The 19,371-nt window shown below is 42.3% G+C and overlaps 1 protein-coding gene across 2 annotated transcripts in view; it reads right to left on the bottom strand.

Annotated features, from left to right (window-relative positions):
* TSPAN4 (tetraspanin 4) overlaps positions 1 to 19,371 on the bottom strand; it is a 401,000-nt gene that overhangs the window by 317,821 nt on the left and 63,808 nt on the right. The window contains exons 2-3 of one of the 2 annotated variants that reach the window (XM_079308960.1): positions 17,768 to 17,862; positions 13,899 to 13,961 (exon numbers count right to left, since the gene is read on the bottom strand). The gene's annotated coding sequence lies outside the window, so the exon portion shown is untranslated. The remainder of the gene's footprint in view (positions 1 to 13,898; positions 13,962 to 17,767; positions 17,863 to 19,371) is intronic. The other variant, XM_079308959.1, reaches the window with a different exon arrangement.

The following is a 19,371-nucleotide window of genomic DNA, read 5'->3' as shown; positions in this document are numbered from 1 at the left end:
TTCTACTTTAGTCTTTTTATATATACAAACAACTGGGGCAAATAAAACATAATGAGACAAAAAGCCCATAAAATTGTCTACCAAGGGAGTGGAACAGAGAAAAGTTCTCTTTTAGAGGGGGCTTTGGTTGCTGTTAGTACTGAAACCACAGCCAACACTATTTCTGTCGCTGTTGAAAGAATGTGCTCTCTCTCTCTCTTATGTATAATATTAATTTCACTGTGCTTTTCCATGCAAGAAAGGAGGGCAGACCTTAAACAAGCTTATAGTGACCAGCACTGGAAGTAGTGAAGGAATTGCATTCCTACTTATTTTGCTAAGCATCTAGTGGGCACAAAGCTAGGGGGGTATTGTCCCTGTCCTAAAGGACTTGTCAGCTAAGGTCCCTGGGGGGATTCACAGAGTTAGGGAGGCACCACGATTGCATCACCCCAAAAAGCTCCTTAGGAAGGCACCCCTCAGTAAAGGCTGAGGAGCCCTGCCCAGAGGCAGCCTTGGCTCAGCAGGGAGCAGCCAGCCCCAGCAGGCAGTGTCTCCCACCTTCCACACCCCAATCCTCCCTGGGCAGCCACAGTACTGACATGGGCAAAGAAAGGGGGACACGGGCAGCTCTGTCACTCAGCAGCTTCTCCCTTGAGCTTTGCAGGTACTCCCTGTGCTGCAGCTGTCTCCTCATCTCCCAGCTTGCTGCTGGCACAGGAGAGTGCTATGGGAGGACTGAGAATGAGAAAAGTTGTCAGTTTTGGTGACCTTTAAGTAGTGCTCCTCTTGCCAGATGTGACACGGAAGAAAACACGAAGGAGGTTTTTCAGAACTGCATGACAAATGAAGAGTCAAGGCTGACAGAGCAGATGGGGGTGATGTCTCAGTGCTGCACAGGACAAGATGCACAGGGCAGGGGTAGGCTATGAAGAGCTGACAACCAAGATGAGTGTTTTGCACTTGGGTGGTGGAAAAGGAAGCCCTGTGAGCAGGCAGAAAAAAATGTTCAAAGTAATAAGCCAGAAACACAGTATTTGTGACCACATTTTTGGAACAGGGAGAAAACATACAGCTCTGATAGACAATGAAGCGTCTCAGGAGCCACACGGGCCAGAATGAACTGCACAACCAGACATTTTGCAGATCACTGCTGTAGAACTGTGTCCTGGCACCTTAATGCTGCCAATCCTAGGAGGATTGCATTTTAACTACTGCCTGAGCTTGCAGCCAGCCAGCCACAACAGACCACAAGGCACAGCTGCCTTCCAGGCAGCCACTGACAGCATTCAAGTTGTTGTCCCACACACAGAAAAGAAATGAACCTTCTTTCATGTAATTTGCAACAAGAGAGCATGATCCTCAAAACTCATGTTCTGGCCACTATTCCCGCATACTAAACATTTGTTTCTCAAGCCACCCAGGGCACAGCTCAGGAATTAGTCCATCCAGCTCTACAGACTCTGTGGTCAAAATGAGAGACAGCTCATGAAGCCTGAGAACAGAAGAAGGGAACATCTTTCCTGCTGTTTCTTGTGAGATAACTATTGTATCTTGACACCCCTTCATCCAGCAGAACTACAGATTGCATCAGCAGACTACAGACAGCATGGCAATCCTGCTACCAATCCTATTCCAGAACCCTGGCACAAAGACTTTATACACTGACCCCAAAACCAAGCTCAGAAGTCCTCTCCTTGCTGGCCATAATGTATAAGTACATTATACTGCTTCACAACAAACCTGCAGCCAACTGAAAATATTCAAAACAGGGAGTGAATAGATTCTAACAGAAGAGCAACTTGCTGCTCACTCCACACCAAATACAGTTCTGTTTCCTGCTTCACCCAAACCCACTGCTTGGCTCCACAGTACTCCCAGTTCCTGAAACACAGATGTGACCAGACAGGGGATATACATTGAGGAATCAGATCCATCAGCAGATTACAGTAAATCAAGCAGGTATAGTGTATGTGCTGAGACAGTTGTTTTCCATGTGTCCCCCAGCCTGCTGAGGTCACAGATTTAATGGCCTCTTACAGGTGGATAGACCAGGAATTTGTTACCACAGCTCTGCCCACAACAAGCCCAAATTCAAAGGCAGACACCAAATTTCCCTCATAAGAAAGGCTTTGTCTAAATACCATGCCATGGATGCCACACTAGGAATGATGCAGACCTCAAATGCATGAAGACACAAGCAGAAGTTATTAATTCCTTATTGATATTCAAGATTATTGCTGAAAAAATATTTATCCTAAAAAACACAAAGTACACCAATTAACTCCACTGAGATTCCTCAAAATCCCTTAAACACATACATGGAATGAGTGAAAAAAGCAGTAAGCATAAAGGTGGAGCAGGAAATAAGCAAAACTCCATAGTCTGTACTCAAAAAAGGTAAATGCTAAGGTGGATATTTTGATTCCAGCCAAAAATCAGCCATCATATCAGGTCATGTGGGTTTTAAGTTTGATTTACAGTATGATGCTGAGACAAGACTTTATCAGCCACTTGGTAAAAAACAACTTGTACAGACAAATATAGACCATGACTGGAATTAAAATCAGTCTCAGCAATTGGAAAAGATGAGTTTTGGGAGTAGCAAGATGATGGCAGCTTTCTTCCTTCCAAGTATTTGGATAAATTTTTAATTTAACCCTAAGCTCTCCTTTCCTACCTTTTTTGGAGCCAGCTTTTTGTAACTGGCATAGCCAACTGCAAGTCTCCTCTACAAGTGTCCTGGGAATAGACATTGAAAGCTCCTGCACTTTACCTGAAAAGGACACAAACTCTGAAATAAATGTAGAGTTTTTCTCCAGTGTTTAATTGAAGTGGACATGAAAGGAACTTCAATCAGAAGGAATTTTTGCAAGTCTGAAAGAACTACATGGATCTGATATGCTTTTTGTTTTAGTATTCCTTCAGCCACCACTGATGCTTTCAAGAAGTGTCTGCTCTTTGTGCTCTTTTTACCTATTATATGATGAAAAAATTCACAAGTCAAATAAATATTTGTTTTCTCTTATAAGTCACCTTTAGATCACAATCCATCCTGACATCAGGACAAGGAGTTCATTTTAAAGTTTAAAGTAATTCATCACTGAGCTAGGATGTAACCTGCACTGAGAATGAATGTGCTTCAAAAATATGTAGTTGCCAAGTCTTTACAGAGCCATTTGAAACATCTAATGCAATCACAGAATTGTAGTTTGCTTCCACTAGAAAGGCTCTTTCATTTACATTAATCTCTGGGAATCATCCTGCACTACAGAAAACCACCGAGTACTCAGATTATTGGTTTGACCACATTTGAGCTGCAGACTCTGACATTTGACTATGTGCTTGAGCAGAAAACTGTGTGTGACAGCTCTGCACCCTGACATAAAGCAGTAATTACCCTGTGATGAGAGTCCCAGCTGAGAGCATGTCCCCACTGATTTAGAAACAAATCCTCAGGATAAATCCCTTGCATCTTTACAAAGAGAGACTGGGAGGTAAAAACAAGATGGAATATTCTATTGATTTGCAAAAGAAGAACTGAAGCAGGCAGTTTTGATATACAAACTCATGAATGCACCTAATCCTCTAAAGATCAGTGGGAGTTAGCGAGCTATATGATTTTTGCAAATCTGGCCACAATAGATATGTCTGTAGTCACACCTATGAGATTTATGTTCTGCTGGGCAGTTGGGGATCACCCTCAAGCCTCAGTCCTGAATCCCTAACTCGCAGCCTCTGGCTGCAGTCCTAAGAAACCAAATGGCTCTGAAGGCTGTGAAGCCCCACTGGGACAGGAGGGCTGGCTCATGCTGTGGCTGTGCCCTCTCTGCAGCAGAGAGGACAACTGACCAGACCCTGGCTTTCAGGTGATACGTGTGCTTAGTTGCCCAAATCTGTGTCAGGGCCCCCAAACCCTTGCCTGGGAGCTTACATGCTCTCTTCCCATACATATTCTGGAAAGCAGCAGGGCTCTATCCTCTTGTTAGACACAGAAACCCAGTCACTTCCTTACTCTGAAGGGAGAGGTAGAATTGCTCTAGGTCAGGATTAGGAATATAGGCAGACTAATGTGGGAAAATCTGCCTTGCTGTTATCCATCTTTTACATCAGCTCTGCCAACTTTCTCCATTTAATCTAATACTTGACACTTCACTAAGCACCTAAGCTTCTCAAGAGAGATCATTACACAATAATCACACTTTTATTAAAGGCTATGTTTTACTTTAAATTTTTGGCCTTCATGTTCGTAAAGAAAAATTGAGTGTGACCTTCAGCAGAATTTAATGCAAGACGCCCTGGGAAAGCAGCATATTGTGACTTTGTGATGGCTAGAATGTCAGATTTGGGGATGCTCAGAGACCCACAAGAGGAGGACAGAGGGCATCAATCTCAGAGGTATCTACAAACTAAATCATGCACATAAGAAATCACAAAAGGAAGAATTCAAACCATTGGGCCATTTCAGGAGGGCTTCTATTTGGGTGCTTCATGAGCATGCAGCTCATCAGCCTTGCTGATTTACTACACCTCATGCACATGAGAGCTGGCTCAGTGCATTGCAAACCAGATTGTAGCAGATACCATGGCATTCAAGGTGGCATTCCCAAGAAAAGGCTCCAGGGCACAGGTTTAGGTCTTTTGGGGACACATCCAGAAGAGACAAGAGGTGCAGGTAAGTACTTCAACAAACACAGTGCTCCTATCTATGTACCTGCAGCCTTCCTGGCCATCAAGTTCTTGTGACATTGCAGAAGATCACATCAAAACATTAAGTTTAGGATTTAAAAAGTCATGACAGCAATGTGACAGCATTCTGATAGTAAATGCAAACGCCATTCAAAAAATTCAGGAAAATTCTCACAGCAATGTTAAAAATAACATATGCACCATGTGGATATGTTAATGTGCTGTCTTTCAGCCTTGCACATTGGGCTAGGGGATGGCAGGGCCATTTTTTTGTGTGTTTTAAGAACCATTATCACCTTAAAAATAATAATTCTTGCTCACTCTGCAGAGTTCACACTCAAGATTTGCTGTCCCTTACAGGGAAGAAAATCAATTTTTGTCCTCAGAATGTTGGCAATGCCATCACAAGCACACAGTGCTCTGCTACCAATGAAAGGTGCCACCTCCACAGCCCCATAAACTGAAACCCTCCCTACTGCAGTGCAGCCACTATAACACACTGCCCTTCAGCTGCTCTTTGGCATCACCACTGATTTGGCTGCTCTTAAGGACCATTAAACTGCTGACCTCTCCCTCCAGATGACCCTGTGTGGCTGTGCCAGCTGTGCCAACCAGCTGGCCCTGGCATCACAGCTCTGCATTTCAGCCACTGAAGAGCTAGGACATGGCAGGACTGGACAGCAGTGCCATATTAACAAGAACACTGACTTTTAGGGCTGAAAATCAGGATAGATGCATGGGTTTCTCTTGAAAGCATGCTGTCACTGAACAATAAAACACAGCATGGGGATGGGGTGATTTAGTACTGCAGCATTTACCTCTGCTGCTGCTAGAGATGTTCCTCTTCCAGTCTGGCAGAGCAGAGTACAAAGCCTGTACAATCTCACTGACAAAGGGTGCTGAGGGCATGTTTACACCCTGGACTCCCACTATGTACTGAGTAGCTGTGAAACCTCCCCTAAATCTCCTCACCTGCATGCCCTGGCCTGTGCTACCCAAAAGAGCTCTGTGCTGCATTCAGCTCTGGTTTGATTGAATGAGAAAAGCAGAGTTTTGACAGCAGATGCTACTGGAGTGGATTTTGCAGCAGACTACCAAACAACAACAGGTAGCAGTAATTTCAGAAAAGCACCACTTTAGTCCTCATACTGGCCAGGTACTCAATATTTAAAGACTATGTGGCTGGTCTTTGATTGCTCTCATTCAGAGCTCTGAAGAACAAGTACTGCATTACTTTGCCTCACTGAAGCTTCAGCCTGAAGTCCTCAGTACCTGTAAGAGCAGTGGTTTGATTTAAGTCCCCTCCCTGAAGCCAAGATTCATCATTTTCAGCAAAAAGAAAGGACAGTATATTTGTTCAGTGCTGAAGCCCCTGGGACTTAGAAGACAAGATGAAATGGAAATTTTTTTTTTTTTTAAACAGGTTTCTATGACCAGTACAGTCCAGATGAGACAAGATGGGTTCTTAAGAGGAGAGGTCCCCTGGTACAGAGCACAGGCTGAATGTTGCCAAGATGGTACATGCCACTCATTAGGATGCTAATTGGCCCTGACAGGGCTCTGGTGACTGAAGTGAACATCCACACTGTCACTATCTGGAAGCATTGCTGCAGGGAACAGCTCCAAAGAGAGCCTAAAGGAAAGAAGTGGGTGTGAGGAAGTAGAGAGATGAGGGATGTTTATAGCTCTCTACAGCTGTCTGCATCACGTATTTAAACAAGGGGGAAAATAATTCTGTCTTTCTACACTGCACTGATAAAAAATTCCACTAAAAATCACTTTGGGTAATTTACATTTAAATGGACTTTGCACATGAAGTAGATTATTTTGCTGGTCATGTTTACAGTTCCTTCCCTGCTCCCCTTTCCCAGGACTTCTTTACTCTTGTCTCCTGCACCATCTTTTCTCTCTGTCTCCCAACCGCTCCAATTAAAACACCAAAAATAAATTAACTTGTCAGATTTCCCCACCAACAACTCTCCTACTGCTCTATTCCTGTCAGAGCTTTACCTCATCTTGAAAAATTCTGGTGTGTTGATTGTTTTTGTTTATTTGCCTAGGTGGCCAGATTTGTCATCCATGAACTAGATTTACAGCACTTTGAAAGCAGAGAATCAAAAGTTTCTGAACAGCTCATGAGTGACCATTACCACTTTTGGTTGGACAACATTCTTGTAAGACTGGGAGAACACCAAAGGGAAAGTGGAGAACTGAGACTAGATTACCTGCAAATTATGGAGAAGGCTGAGAGTTATCAAAATGTGGATTGCTCAAAAATAAATGCTATTTGAAGGTGTGACTTCACTGCAAATAATCAACAACACTGACTCACCAAAGCCTAAATGTGACAAGTTAGCTGCATCCTTTAAGAGACCAGCTGTGAACAAGACAACCCTGCTAGTGAAATGCCAGAACAGACACTTGAAACACTGGTCTGTAACCCTGAATCACAGGTCTGTATTTCAGGCCCTGAGCATGTCAGATGAAAACAGGGAAGCTACAACCACATTTAATCCATGACAAAAAGAAGGATGGTCTGGACTAACATTCCCAAACAAATAGAAAAGTGTTTTTCCTTACAGCCACCATCAGCTGTCTACTTAATCCCTCACTATCATAGTTGCCAAATTATTATCTCCCTAGAACTTTAGGGGATCCCAACCAGAACCAAAGCAGATCCCCTCTCCATACCAGGAAACTACCCAGGTGTTCCTTCACAGCCTATTATGCCCCATATATGTCAGTTCTGTGGTCCAAAGATCTGCTGTGGATGAGAAGATCCTGGCAGAAATTACTTGAGAGCTCCAACATGCGAAGATAGCGATAAATATTTGCAAAGCATGTATGTCATGAGGATTCCAAAGGATGCCATGAGGATTCCAAACCTTCTGAAACATGCATACAATGAGATTGTGTCAAGGCTATTATGACTACAGTGATGAGGGGAGGGAAGGGGAGAAAAGTAATGTGAAAACTAGCTTCAGTTACTGGAACTCCTTCAGTATCTCCTAAAATGACAGTAGGACACAGAGGAAGGAAGATAAAGGGGGGCAGGGGACAGGATGCAAAGCTCCACATGCTGTTTTGTATTGGCATTGGAGGAGTAAACTTTACTCTTGATGCAGTTTGCACTGCAAGCAGACAAAGAATGGTGGGGCAGAGATACAGAGGTGCAAAGCAGCTGAGATTTCCTGAGCTGGGAGAATGGAACCTTGTTTTGTCACCCTCTCTGCTCACCTAAGCCCCTGCCAGCAAGCCTCAGCACAACTCTTCCCAGATGGACCACACACAGCAGAAGGATCCTGTGGGGCCACAGAATTTGTCTCTGCTGCATGCTAGACCTCCTGTATACAAAACACTGACTCAAGAGCCTGTGCTTCTTATTGCCACTTCCATCAAGCCCTGCAACCAGCTCTGCTTTCCTCTGTAAATACATTTCATGCCTTCATAAAATGGATGCATTAGTCATGAACAAAAACCAAAAAAGTTACTGAGGAGCAAAGCAATACCCAATGTACCACAGTCAATAAAAGACAGAAGGGAAGAAAAATATTAGCTGGAGAGTTCCAAGAAGGTTAGGGTTACAAAGAAGCAAAATATTGTCTCTGACACAGGAAAAGGCTCTTCTGAATACTAATGTGCTCCACACTGTGACAAAGAAGCTATACTTACCTCAAAGGAGATTAAGTAATATATAGCAACACCTGAGGAAAGGGAGGAAGGTAGAAAAGAAAGGCAAGCAAGCATAAACACAAAGAGAATAAGGCACCTGAAGTCTTTTTCATATAGCTTCTTCTCCTGCACAGGGGAGATTTATATCTCTTCCTCGGAAATTCAGCATTCAGGAAAGTGGACTTAGTATAACTCCATAATAATACCCTCTTTTCCAGGCCCCAGGAAACTATAATACTGATTTACTGGTCAAAGAAATAAATGTGCCTCAGAGTTCCATACAAGGTCTTTCTGAAGTTAATCCAGCTCTAAGATGGATAAGCAAAAGTGGAAAAATACCGCAGAAAGTATTTGTGTAGATAAAAGGAGCTTTCTAAAGGCCAGTGTTCCTGTCATGATGGAATAATTTTCATTCTCTAGATAAAGAGCTGGAGAATAAAAGTAGAGAAAGTTACAGCACACAACCAGCTCCCTGGGCACCAGGATGTGTTTGCCAGCTGGGAATTACACTTCAGTGAAAATGCCTGACCAGTTAAATTTAAAACTGGATATATTTCATACAGGATTCATTTCAGCAAATGTTGTCATCAACATCTGACACTACAGTCAGTGGAGAGAAATAGTCACCTGCAGGACAGAATTCATCCGTTTCTAAAGCAGTTGGCTAAAGCAGGGTCAGATGAACAATGTCCTAAAGTATCTCTTCCCCTTTCCTTGGGAAACAAGAGCCCATATAAGTCAGTCAGAGGCAGACAGCTGGGCTATAGGCATCTGAAGCTAATGGTGGACTCAAAGCATCAAAATGACTGCAGAGATGAGATTCAAGTACACACATGGAGTTTGCAGCAATTAATCCACTTCACACTATGACAACTGGCAATCTTACTCTGGAGAGCACAAACAAGTCTCCAGCTTCTATGCAATCTGTGTTGCCATTTAAAATGGCTCAAGATGCAGCCCTTATAGCTGTAGATACAGCTTTTTAAATGCAAGGAAAATGCAAGTGGAAGCAACACTACTCCTGAGCTTACAGATTAAAACAAATAGGTCTTAGAGCATCAAGAGCTCAAGAGCATCACAGGAAAATTCACGAGATTGACAGTTTTGAATTATTCTCCCTTAGATTCAAGTCATCAGAGCTGTCCATAAATTTCTAATCCTGGGTTTAGATGCAGGTTTCAGGAGCAGAAGGGAAAATCATAAGCCTCAGATTTTTGTTAAAACAACACTTGTTTTCCTTTTCTTATTAAGTGAACAAGGCAAATGAGTCCTTAAATAGAACTTAATAATGTAGACTGCAACATTCCAATATATGACATGGCAGAAGAGCTCATACAGCCCAAACTGAAAAGCCCCTAGCAGAAATTAAACCTCTTCCCTCATCTCTCTCCTGACAGGTGCTGAATTGTCCCATAGCACAGATGTCTGGGAGCAGGTTACAGCAATTCATACAGCCCTCAGCTCCTCTCCCTGTGCAGCTCCTTGGGGCTCTCTGGGAAAAGCACAGGCAGGACTGTGTCACCAGGACACCAGCAGCCCACTGCTGGTCACTGTCTTTCTCCAGGTGCTACTCAGGGAAAACAGCAGCCTGTGTGCAAGGATGTTTCCCAAGTTTCACACCTGGAACACAATTACAGCCACTCTACATAGACCAACAGCACAGTGGATGCACAAAGTGCAGCTCTCAGTGCAAACTGTGTTCCCTCTGTCTGGAAGGGCTGGGCACAGCTAGGGTGAAGTCTCTATTCAGGCAGGAGCATTTACTAAAACAGTGATCAGTTATTCCACATGGGCTGAAGCCTGTCTGATCAGGAACCATTTCTTGTCCTGCAGTTGCACAGTGCTTACACAGCATGAGCTGCCAGCTGGGGCTGGTGAACACTGCTGTGGTACAAACAAATAAAATCAGCCTTATTCAGACCAAATTCCAAAGCAGAGGCTGCTTGCTTGCCCACATTCTAGGTTAATACAGAGGGCTGTATTACTTGGACTCTCAAGTCCAAGTAAACCAGACACTGACCTTCTCTGGCAAGAAAAAAAAACAAAAAACCAAAACAAAATAAAACCCCACACAGCTATGGTGAAGCTGCTTCAGGACTCAAAATCAGTCTTTTATTAAAACAGAGATTACTTCTCCCAATGAAAGAATCATCTCCTCCATCACACGTGAGAAACTGTCTAATCTTAACCTCCATTTCAAATGCTAATTACTTTCCAGAATCCTAACCTGATTTCTTCCCAGCTTCCATGGAGGATAAAAAATAGACATGAGAGATCTTCATCTTTCCCTTTCTAAATTTATATGAATTATGTAATTGCACTTTTAAAGGACTAGTGCGAGTGACTAAAAGAGTAATGCAGAATGAACTAACCACTTGCAACAAAGCAGGAAAAGAATACTTTTAAAAGCAGAAGAGCACTTTCTCCCTTCAGAAAAATGTGAAAAGAGAAAGTAGAAGACACTATAATTGCATATGTGAAAAACTATTCAATAACAATGGGATGTATGGCAAGTTATTTTAATTGCTGAGTTTGTGATATTCTATAAATGATGTCAAGGATACCCAGGGAACAAGGAGGTCTGTCATCTAAGAAAAGGTGTCATCTAAGAGCAGGTGTACACAGTCGAAGACACCTCCTTAAAAAGTTAAAGCTACCTTAACACACTTATCTGATAAATTATATACACATACTTGCAGTGTAATCTAGCAGGAGTGGCTCACAGGCATTTTCTAAAGGCAAAACCTTGTCATTGTGAAAGGATTTATTAATAATTATAAATGAAATCATAATTATCAAAGTTAAGTGCCTGGAAGCATTTTGCCAAAATCATTTAGCTCTGGACTAAAACTCCAACAGACAAGGAAACACCTATCAATTTTAGGATTTCAATTTAAATTCAGAAGGCAAATTGTACCCCCTGGGGTTTTGTTGTTTTTTTTTTTTTAAGGCATGGGGTATTTACTCAATTGATTTTAGGACAAATATATTTGTATTACTACACCTTTAAACAAGACTTTAGAGGAAGGCACTGTGAAGCAGAAGAAAAGCAGTCCTTATGCTGAAAGCAACACAATGGTCCCCCAGTAGAAGCTCACAGGAGCAAGATAAACGTTTGTAGCCTCTCCAATAAGCAAAATTACTGACTCTGAATGAGAGAACAGTGATGTATGACAAACAAGGAGCACAGCCTGCCAGAAACTTTGTGTCTGTTGCTCCAAAAAGGTTAGAAGCCACTGATTTAGAGTATATTAGAAGAAATAGTGTGGAACAGAAAACATATATTGAGAGTGCACAAAGAATGAAAAAGAAAACCACAGCCCTCCTGACCAGCATCCTAAGAAGGAACACTCCCAACAGTGAGAGTGCTGTTTTGCTAGATCAAGGCAATCTCCACGAGCAGCCCAGTGTCACCACCCCTGTAAGGCCAATGGCTAAGGTGTGAGAGAGTCTTTGGAAGGGTTTAAGAAGTGCAAGAGCTCAGCAGGGCAGTGCCCCAGGTAAAGGGCAGAGTCAGGGAGCGACGGCGCAGTTCGCTCATGGACAGGCGGCACAGCCAGGGACCAACACTGTGCACAGCAGGCTGTGCCTCACCCACAACCTCATCCTGCTTCTCTGGTGCCAGCAGAGGGAAAACAGCACTACAACAAACACTGGGAGATATCCCTCAAATCTTGATGATATACAACGCCTGAAGGAATGCGCATTACAGAAAGATTTAGTTTGCTGGCATGAAATCAAACGTATAAACCCAAGATTATTCACAAAGATCAAGACAACCTTCAAAGAAGCCAGAAATCCAGGGGGAAGCAAAGTATTTCCAAGTAGTTCCACTTTTCTCACACCAGCCAGGGAATCTCAGAGAGAGGGTCATAAATAATGGACTTTATTTTAATTCTCTGCATATACTCTTGCTGATGTAGTGCCTAGTGTTATCTGGAATTGCAAGCTGATAGAGAGCCATTTTTGGATACTCAAAGACACCTTAAAGGGGACTTTTTCTTGGAATAAGAGTGTTTGATTTTGGAAATACAAACTACTGTAATTTACTAATTGCTTTACATAGCCTACAAGTATTAGAGATCAGATTTGTGATAATAGAAGCCTCTGTAAACTAACAAGGAAAGGGATTTCAGGATGCAGTGACTGAAGGCAGAATATTCAAATTAAGGTACCTAGTTAAACATAAAAGTAGCCAGCCATTGACAGAACTATTCTTGTGCAAAAAAAGTCACCATTACTTGATGTCCTCAAAGCAAGACCAGAGGATTCTTCTCAAACATTTATATAAATATATATGCTCATGCTTAAGCCAGTTAATGGTTAGATGTTGAAATCAAGCATTAATGCAAGCAGTCCTTTCTTACATCTTTATTGTGAGCTGTTCTGTCACAGCAAAATTCAAAGGCAATTTACTGAATTGAAAGCAGGTGCATGGAAGTGCTGGTTAGACTAAGAGGCCTATCTCAGGAAAGTCTGACTAGTTTAAGTTGACAAAACACAGCACAACAGAGGACAGGGTCACTGCCTGCAGCACACTTGAGGAGAGGCAGCTGCAGGAAATGCAAAGAGACGTTTAAACCATAGGATTATCTTGGTGCAGAAATGAAATAAACCAACCATGAAGTCTTCTTGGCTGAAAGTCAGAGGAATCTGAGTATGAAGTAGCTGTGATCTGGAGCAGCTTCCCAGTGGGAGAAGTCAAAGAGGAGAAGAAAGCAGATAAAGAGAGAACCCAAGAGTCCACAGAAAAGGGTCCTGTCCCATGTTGATGCCTCAGGAGCAGGGAGTCTTCCCTGGGACTCAGGCTTGGACAACCAGGCTGTCTTTCCAGGTCTGAGCTTATACACAGAGTTCAATAACTTTATAACAGGTTATCACTGGATGAGAAGGATTTACATGTCTTGGGGCAGGTTTCCTATGCATTTCTAAAACAGGAAAGTTTTTATTTCTTTAGACACAGAGACAACTTCTGTTTTTCATTGGTTCTCCTACACTGCAGGAGTACACACAGCAAGAGCAAAACATTGCAAGAAGAGATTATTTAGGATCTAATCTGGAGTAACATGTGCAGTCAGGAGAGCATGGAGGAGTTCTACACTCCACCACCAGAGGTGAACTTCACAGATGTTCCACTGTCAAGATCATTCAACTCTTATCAACAGAGGGAGGGAGAACTAAAAGGTACTGAAGAATCAACATCAGAGTGCAAGAGATTCACAGAGTAGCAGTGCTCTGCACCAGCTCTTGGGTTATCATTCAGTCCCAAAGTATGGAATACTTATCCTTCCTTCTACAAAGCTGATCCACAGGCCCTGGATTCACCCACCCTTTCTGCAGCATGCTGAAGTCAGAAAGTTAAAGCCAAAGTCACACCAACCTAATAAAGAAACTTGGAGCTGCTCTGGCTCTCTCTGCTTCAGAAGCAGTTTACCACAAAACCATCAAAACACAGACACCAGGAGTCAGGAGAGCTGGATTACCCTCCTTACAGTCTGCCCCAGGCAGAAGTCATAAGCTTTCCATAACCACTTCATTGTCTCCATGCCCTCACTCACCCCCCTCTGTCCACAAGGCTTCCCCTCTTTGGGAAGTGTAGAGAGACTTTTCTGTGCTCAGAACTGTAAATGTAAAAACAAAATCGTGTGTTAATGATATTTAAACTGATTTAATGAAACAGTTTCAATTCCACCCTTCCTTCCTCCCAACTCCACCCTCTCCTTCCAGAGGGAAATTTGTTTTGGTTAATAAGGAAGTGGGGAAAAAAGCAAGCTAAAAAAGCCTCCTTTTGCCTTAAAAAGGTTAAAGCTATGAATAAACAGCCTGAAATAGGAATGCAGTTTATCTGCCCACCAAATTCCTACACTGTTTTCTTGTTCAGCTTTCATAACATTTTTGTAAGGATCAAACACACAGATCTAGATCTGCAGAGTCAGTGGTGTCCCAGAACTGCTGCTTCCATGCTAGTACAGTAACTGGTTTTGGCATGAGGAGGAATGGTTTGAGACTGGATGAACCAAAGATATAATCTAGGACCATTAAGTAATAGAATATTTGAGCAAATCTCCTGGCATCAGAGGAATCAATATGAAAAAAAAAAAAAGAGAAAAATCCACCAAGAGAACAGAAAAGCCTTTCTCGTTTCCCTTTAACTGTGCAACAGACAAACTGCATTATCTCCTAAAAATCTACCTTGCCAGTAAAAAGCACTCACACTGTTATCCCCATCTCAGACCCAAGTCACATCTGTCCCTGACAACAACAGCTGTCAACACTGAAAGAGCAGGGTGATCAGCCAGCCTTTTCACCCTGGGCTGAAAGCCAAACCAAGGGTGGCTTATGCATTTGCAGTGCAAAACCAAACAAACTCTTTATTCTCTTCCCTGTGTTGTGCCATTAGCAAGCAAGCTGATCAACCCCTGGGAGTATCCTTGCAACCTGAATATTTGAATCCAAACTTAATTTTCCCCTAATTCCCTTCCACTGCATCACCAGTGAGCTCCAGGTAATGCCACAGGAGTCATGTGAACTATCCTACCAAGGCAGACAGAAGCCTCTTGGCAGAGTCACCTTTCATTCCCAGTTTCCCATAGCATGAGGCATCAGAGCATGCTGCCCTGGAGTGCTGCAGACACTGCTATGATACCTGATAGGAGTTACATCTTAGAAAAGGAAGCCACCCCTCCTCTTACAGCAGATGAGCCCTCTGGAAGGAGAAAGGAAATGTCTCACTTTCATCTCAGAGTTCAGAGGGAATGTTTTATAGCTGTCAATCCCATCAAGATCTTATTCATTCACATATCAGGGACAGCAACAATTCTGAGGTAGGCTGTACAGCCATGAAATAACCAGATTCTGAAAAGAACTTTGCCTGGTGACATTTGGAAAGCAAGGTGGAAGACTTTACTATGACACTAAAGTAAATAATGAAAGCCAACATGCAACAGGCAGGCCAGAGGAGTTAAGCTGATGAGGCTGCACAAGGCAAAGCCACATGAAGAACATGGTAGCACCTGCAGTGAAATCCCAGGTGAGGAATGTGAACCCAAGCTAACATCTGGTGTCCCATGTCCAAGCAAGCACTTTCACTCAGAGAGGAGAGACATCCTCAGTGATCAGAGTGGGAGAGTGGGTGCTGCAATCTCACACTTGTACATCTGCATCACTGCCATTATGTACAACCCTGCATGCCCCACTCATAAGCACTGCTCATCATCTCACCTTGACTGCTAAAAAGACTTCAGGGATACTATTTAGGCTGTGCAGAAATATTACAGAAAGACTTCCTGGTTACAAATTATGTTACTTCTTCAACCACTCTGCTGGAGCATTCACTGGCTCTGTGTCTACCCTCAGTTCCCATCCAAGGTGAAAAGTGTTCTTTAAATGACAGGGAACTGGCACAGAGACTAAATCATACTACTGAATTCCCAGAGGGAATCTGTAAGCAGATCATGGAGCTGAAACTGGACTTGCAGAGTTCTAAGTTAGCTACCAGATCATTCTCCTTCCAACAGACACATCTGCCAGCATTCACCTGTGCAGTTTTTACAGGTAGTCTGATGGCTCAACAAAAGAACAATGAAGTGAAAGCAAAACATCCAGAGTGATGTGGGCTAAGAAATCAAATGCATCAGCAGGGCAACCAGCATCCACTCTGTACCAGGGCTGACCTGCTCTGCACAGAGCCCTGCTCAAAAAAAATCCCACTTTAAAGAAAGCAGCCTAGGATGCTTCTTAGCAGAAACACAAAGTCTCAGGCTCCTCTACAACACTGAGCTCAGTGTATCTCAAACTGTGCATATAGTGTTTTAAACTTGGGTGCAAAAAAAGGAGGTGCAAAAGAAGGAGAAGTCAACAAGTTAAGAAATCTTGGTTGCGATTATCAGGAAGAGCAGTGGTAATGCAAGGTACAACCATGGCCCTGATCAATATTCCTAACACAGAAAGTATACATCTCAGGGCATGTCTGCAGCACTGGAAGCTGTCTTCCAGCTGAGCAGTTGGTTTTTTCCTTCAATTCAGCCTCACTTTTAACTACTCTTGATTAAAACAATTACTTTCACTCAATATTCAATTTCTGACAGGTAATATTCTCTACATATGTTACAAGCTGGCTCCATCCTTACAGGCAAAACACAAGAGCTCCCTTGAAGCAACTTTTCTTATTTTGTAAGTCATGTATAATTTATGTATCTGCAATATTGACACAGGCTAGAAATACACATTGTGCCAAAATCATTTCCTAAAAACTTTCAAGAGATTTGAGGGCATTTTCCTCTTAAGGGATTGGTTCCTCTTGTTATTGCCATCAATTCTCAGGAGAATCCATTACCTGAGTACAATTAATTCCTGTACATTCAACCTCATAACCCAATAACATTCAATGCCATTTAACTGTACAAGTGTCTCACAGCCCCTTAAGCACTCTCAGGGGTTTTTTTTTGTCCATTTAGTCCTCAATTTTTCATCAAAACAAACACTTCCACATGCATAGATGTGCACCCACATTTCTAGTCCTGCAGATGGATTCCAAACAGGACATACACTGCTCTTCCAATTCAGAAGACAATTCAGCTCTTCCAACCAGGTAAATATTGGCTGAATTGGCTGAAAACTGGAGATGGCCTTGCAAGCAACTGTTATCATTGTTATGCAAAATACTAAAATCACCCCAGTCTGTTTTACTGAGTTATTACCAGAAGAGAATTATTGACAAAAGAATCACAGGCAAGTTACATGTCACATGGACATTCACAGATAGCTGGCAGGATTAGGGAAGCACTTTCTTCATTTCCTTTAGGTGGAAACTAAAAGAGGGAATGTGGAGTTTCAAGAGTTTTTATTCTGTTTCGAAATAGCACTAAATTAGGTAGCTCTCTTGCACTGCAGAGAAAATTCCATTATCTCATTTTAAGGGTATATCTAGGTACAGACCCAGGAACACTCCAGCACTGAGTCACCCTCTCTTTTCACCTGCCATGCCTATGACTAGATGTCACACAGGTATGATGTGTTTCTGGCACTCTGAACAAGTTTAATCTTCTTTGCTCAAGTAATACTTTTTTTCCATTTTTTATTTAAATAGGTTTTTCTTTCTGAAGCTATTCTCAGGAACAAAGTATTTTGTCCAGTTCTCATCTTGCCTGTTGGATGAATAACCAGAACACTCACCCAAAGCACATAGTCTTTGATCATTTCCCTCACAAGGTATGCAACTGGCTAGAAGAATTTGCAAATATGAGCTTCAAGTATGATGTTAGGAGGATGAGAAGTATGTGTATCCTTTTGGCCTGGGATTCATAAATCAAAGCTTTTTGCAGTAGCAAGTGAACTGAGAAAGTATAAATAGAGAAAGACAATTATCACAGATTACAGTTAACAAACCCTCACTGGAGGGAAGAGTGTGTGTGCAGGAGAAACTCACTGTAACTGGGGGTTATGCAGATGACACAGAAGATGCAAATGGAAGGAGCTCTTGATCTCCCACAGCAGTAAGAGCTGGCCCCTTCAGTGATGCCACTGCAAGACACAAAACAATAGATTCACGAGTAAAACACACAGCTGGTGATCAGGAGACACTTCAGGAACAAACTGTGCAATCCAGTATTACTGCCCCCACAATCCCCTTCACTCCAGCTCTGTACTTCCCCACACATTCTTCAACCTCAGTGATGTTTGCTACTAAAACAAAACTTGCAAATAAACATTAGCTTATTGGGGGAAATCTCTTTTTGCTTATTTTCAATACAGAATTTTTAAAAAGCATTAAAAAAAGGTGACTTGGTCATTGACTCCACTTACAAATGAGTAATGTGAGAGTGAACATGCAGTGGCAAGAGAACAAGGCACGCTGGGCATGCAGAGGAAAGTCCAGGTAAAGAGTGTCTACAGAACAGCAGGCTGTGACTTACAGCCCACCAGCAGCACAAGAAACAAGCTTTGTGGGTCCCAAGGAACAATGCATAGAAAGCATTCACATGAGAGTGCGGGCTTCTGTTTCCTATACTGGGAAAAGGTCATGGCAAGGAAAAGTGAAATTGGTAAATACTTCTAAACATACAAGTTTCTGAGGCTGACAAATGCCAAGGAAACAAGCTTAGTTTTGTGGAAGCAGTTTATGTAACAAATATCCACAAATAAAAGCATCTTCTTCTGGGAGTGGTAAAACTTCACCAACTGATGCTGCATGTGGAAAAGTGAGTTTGTGGCCATATACAAATGCATAGAAACATTTAAATGCATAATCAGTCAATGCATATCAGGTTAGCTCTACCTACAAAAGCAGCAGTAAGGTCAGAGCTGTAGACAAAACATTTTGAGAAGAACAATCCCTTTCTTTTCAATGGCAGTTTTATAATTGATAATGAATTACACTGTTTAATGCCACAAGATTTCTGCTAGTGTATTTCCTCAGCATTAAGTTTGAAACTGCAGATAGATTTTCTAGTTAAGCACAGTGGAATTACCCCCACTGTAAATTATGCAGGGTTAAAAAGCCAGCCTCTGAAAAAGAACTGTTCTATCCTTAGTGGCCACACACAGCCAAGACTAAGCTTTATCTACCCACTTGAAAGACATTAGGTCTGTAGATCAACTGTGCCTGGCTTGCCATAGCTTAACTCCCACCTTTTTTGCAGCTGTTTGTCTGGCTTTTTTAATCTTGTTATTTCAGGTGTTTAATGACACTAATTTCCAGACGGTCTAGAAATCTAACACACCAGCAAGCAGGCTACATCCCTGTTACACACAGGACTGTCATCATCTGATATTTCACTGTTAGATAAATCAAGCTGGCCCTGAAGAAGCATCAGCAATTCATTAAGTATTGCTGTATTTTGATTTTTTATAAAACAAAGAACTATGGAAGTTTCAAGTGTTTCTTGAGAAGAATGAGCTGCCTGATGATTTTTCAATTTGTTTTTTTTATTCCTAAGCTTGACAAAATGACAAACACCAGGAGCAACATCACCTTTTAAGGCAAAAGGCATCTGAAAGCAAAATCCTGCTTTTAAGCCAGAGTGACTCATA

Source organism: Erithacus rubecula (genome assembly GCF_903797595.1).
Source record: "Erithacus rubecula genome assembly, chromosome: 6".
Taxonomy (NCBI): domain Eukaryota; kingdom Metazoa; phylum Chordata; class Aves; order Passeriformes; family Muscicapidae; genus Erithacus; species Erithacus rubecula.
The sequence above is the reverse complement of the archived record's forward strand: the minus strand, read 5'-3'. Positions and strand labels throughout refer to the sequence as shown.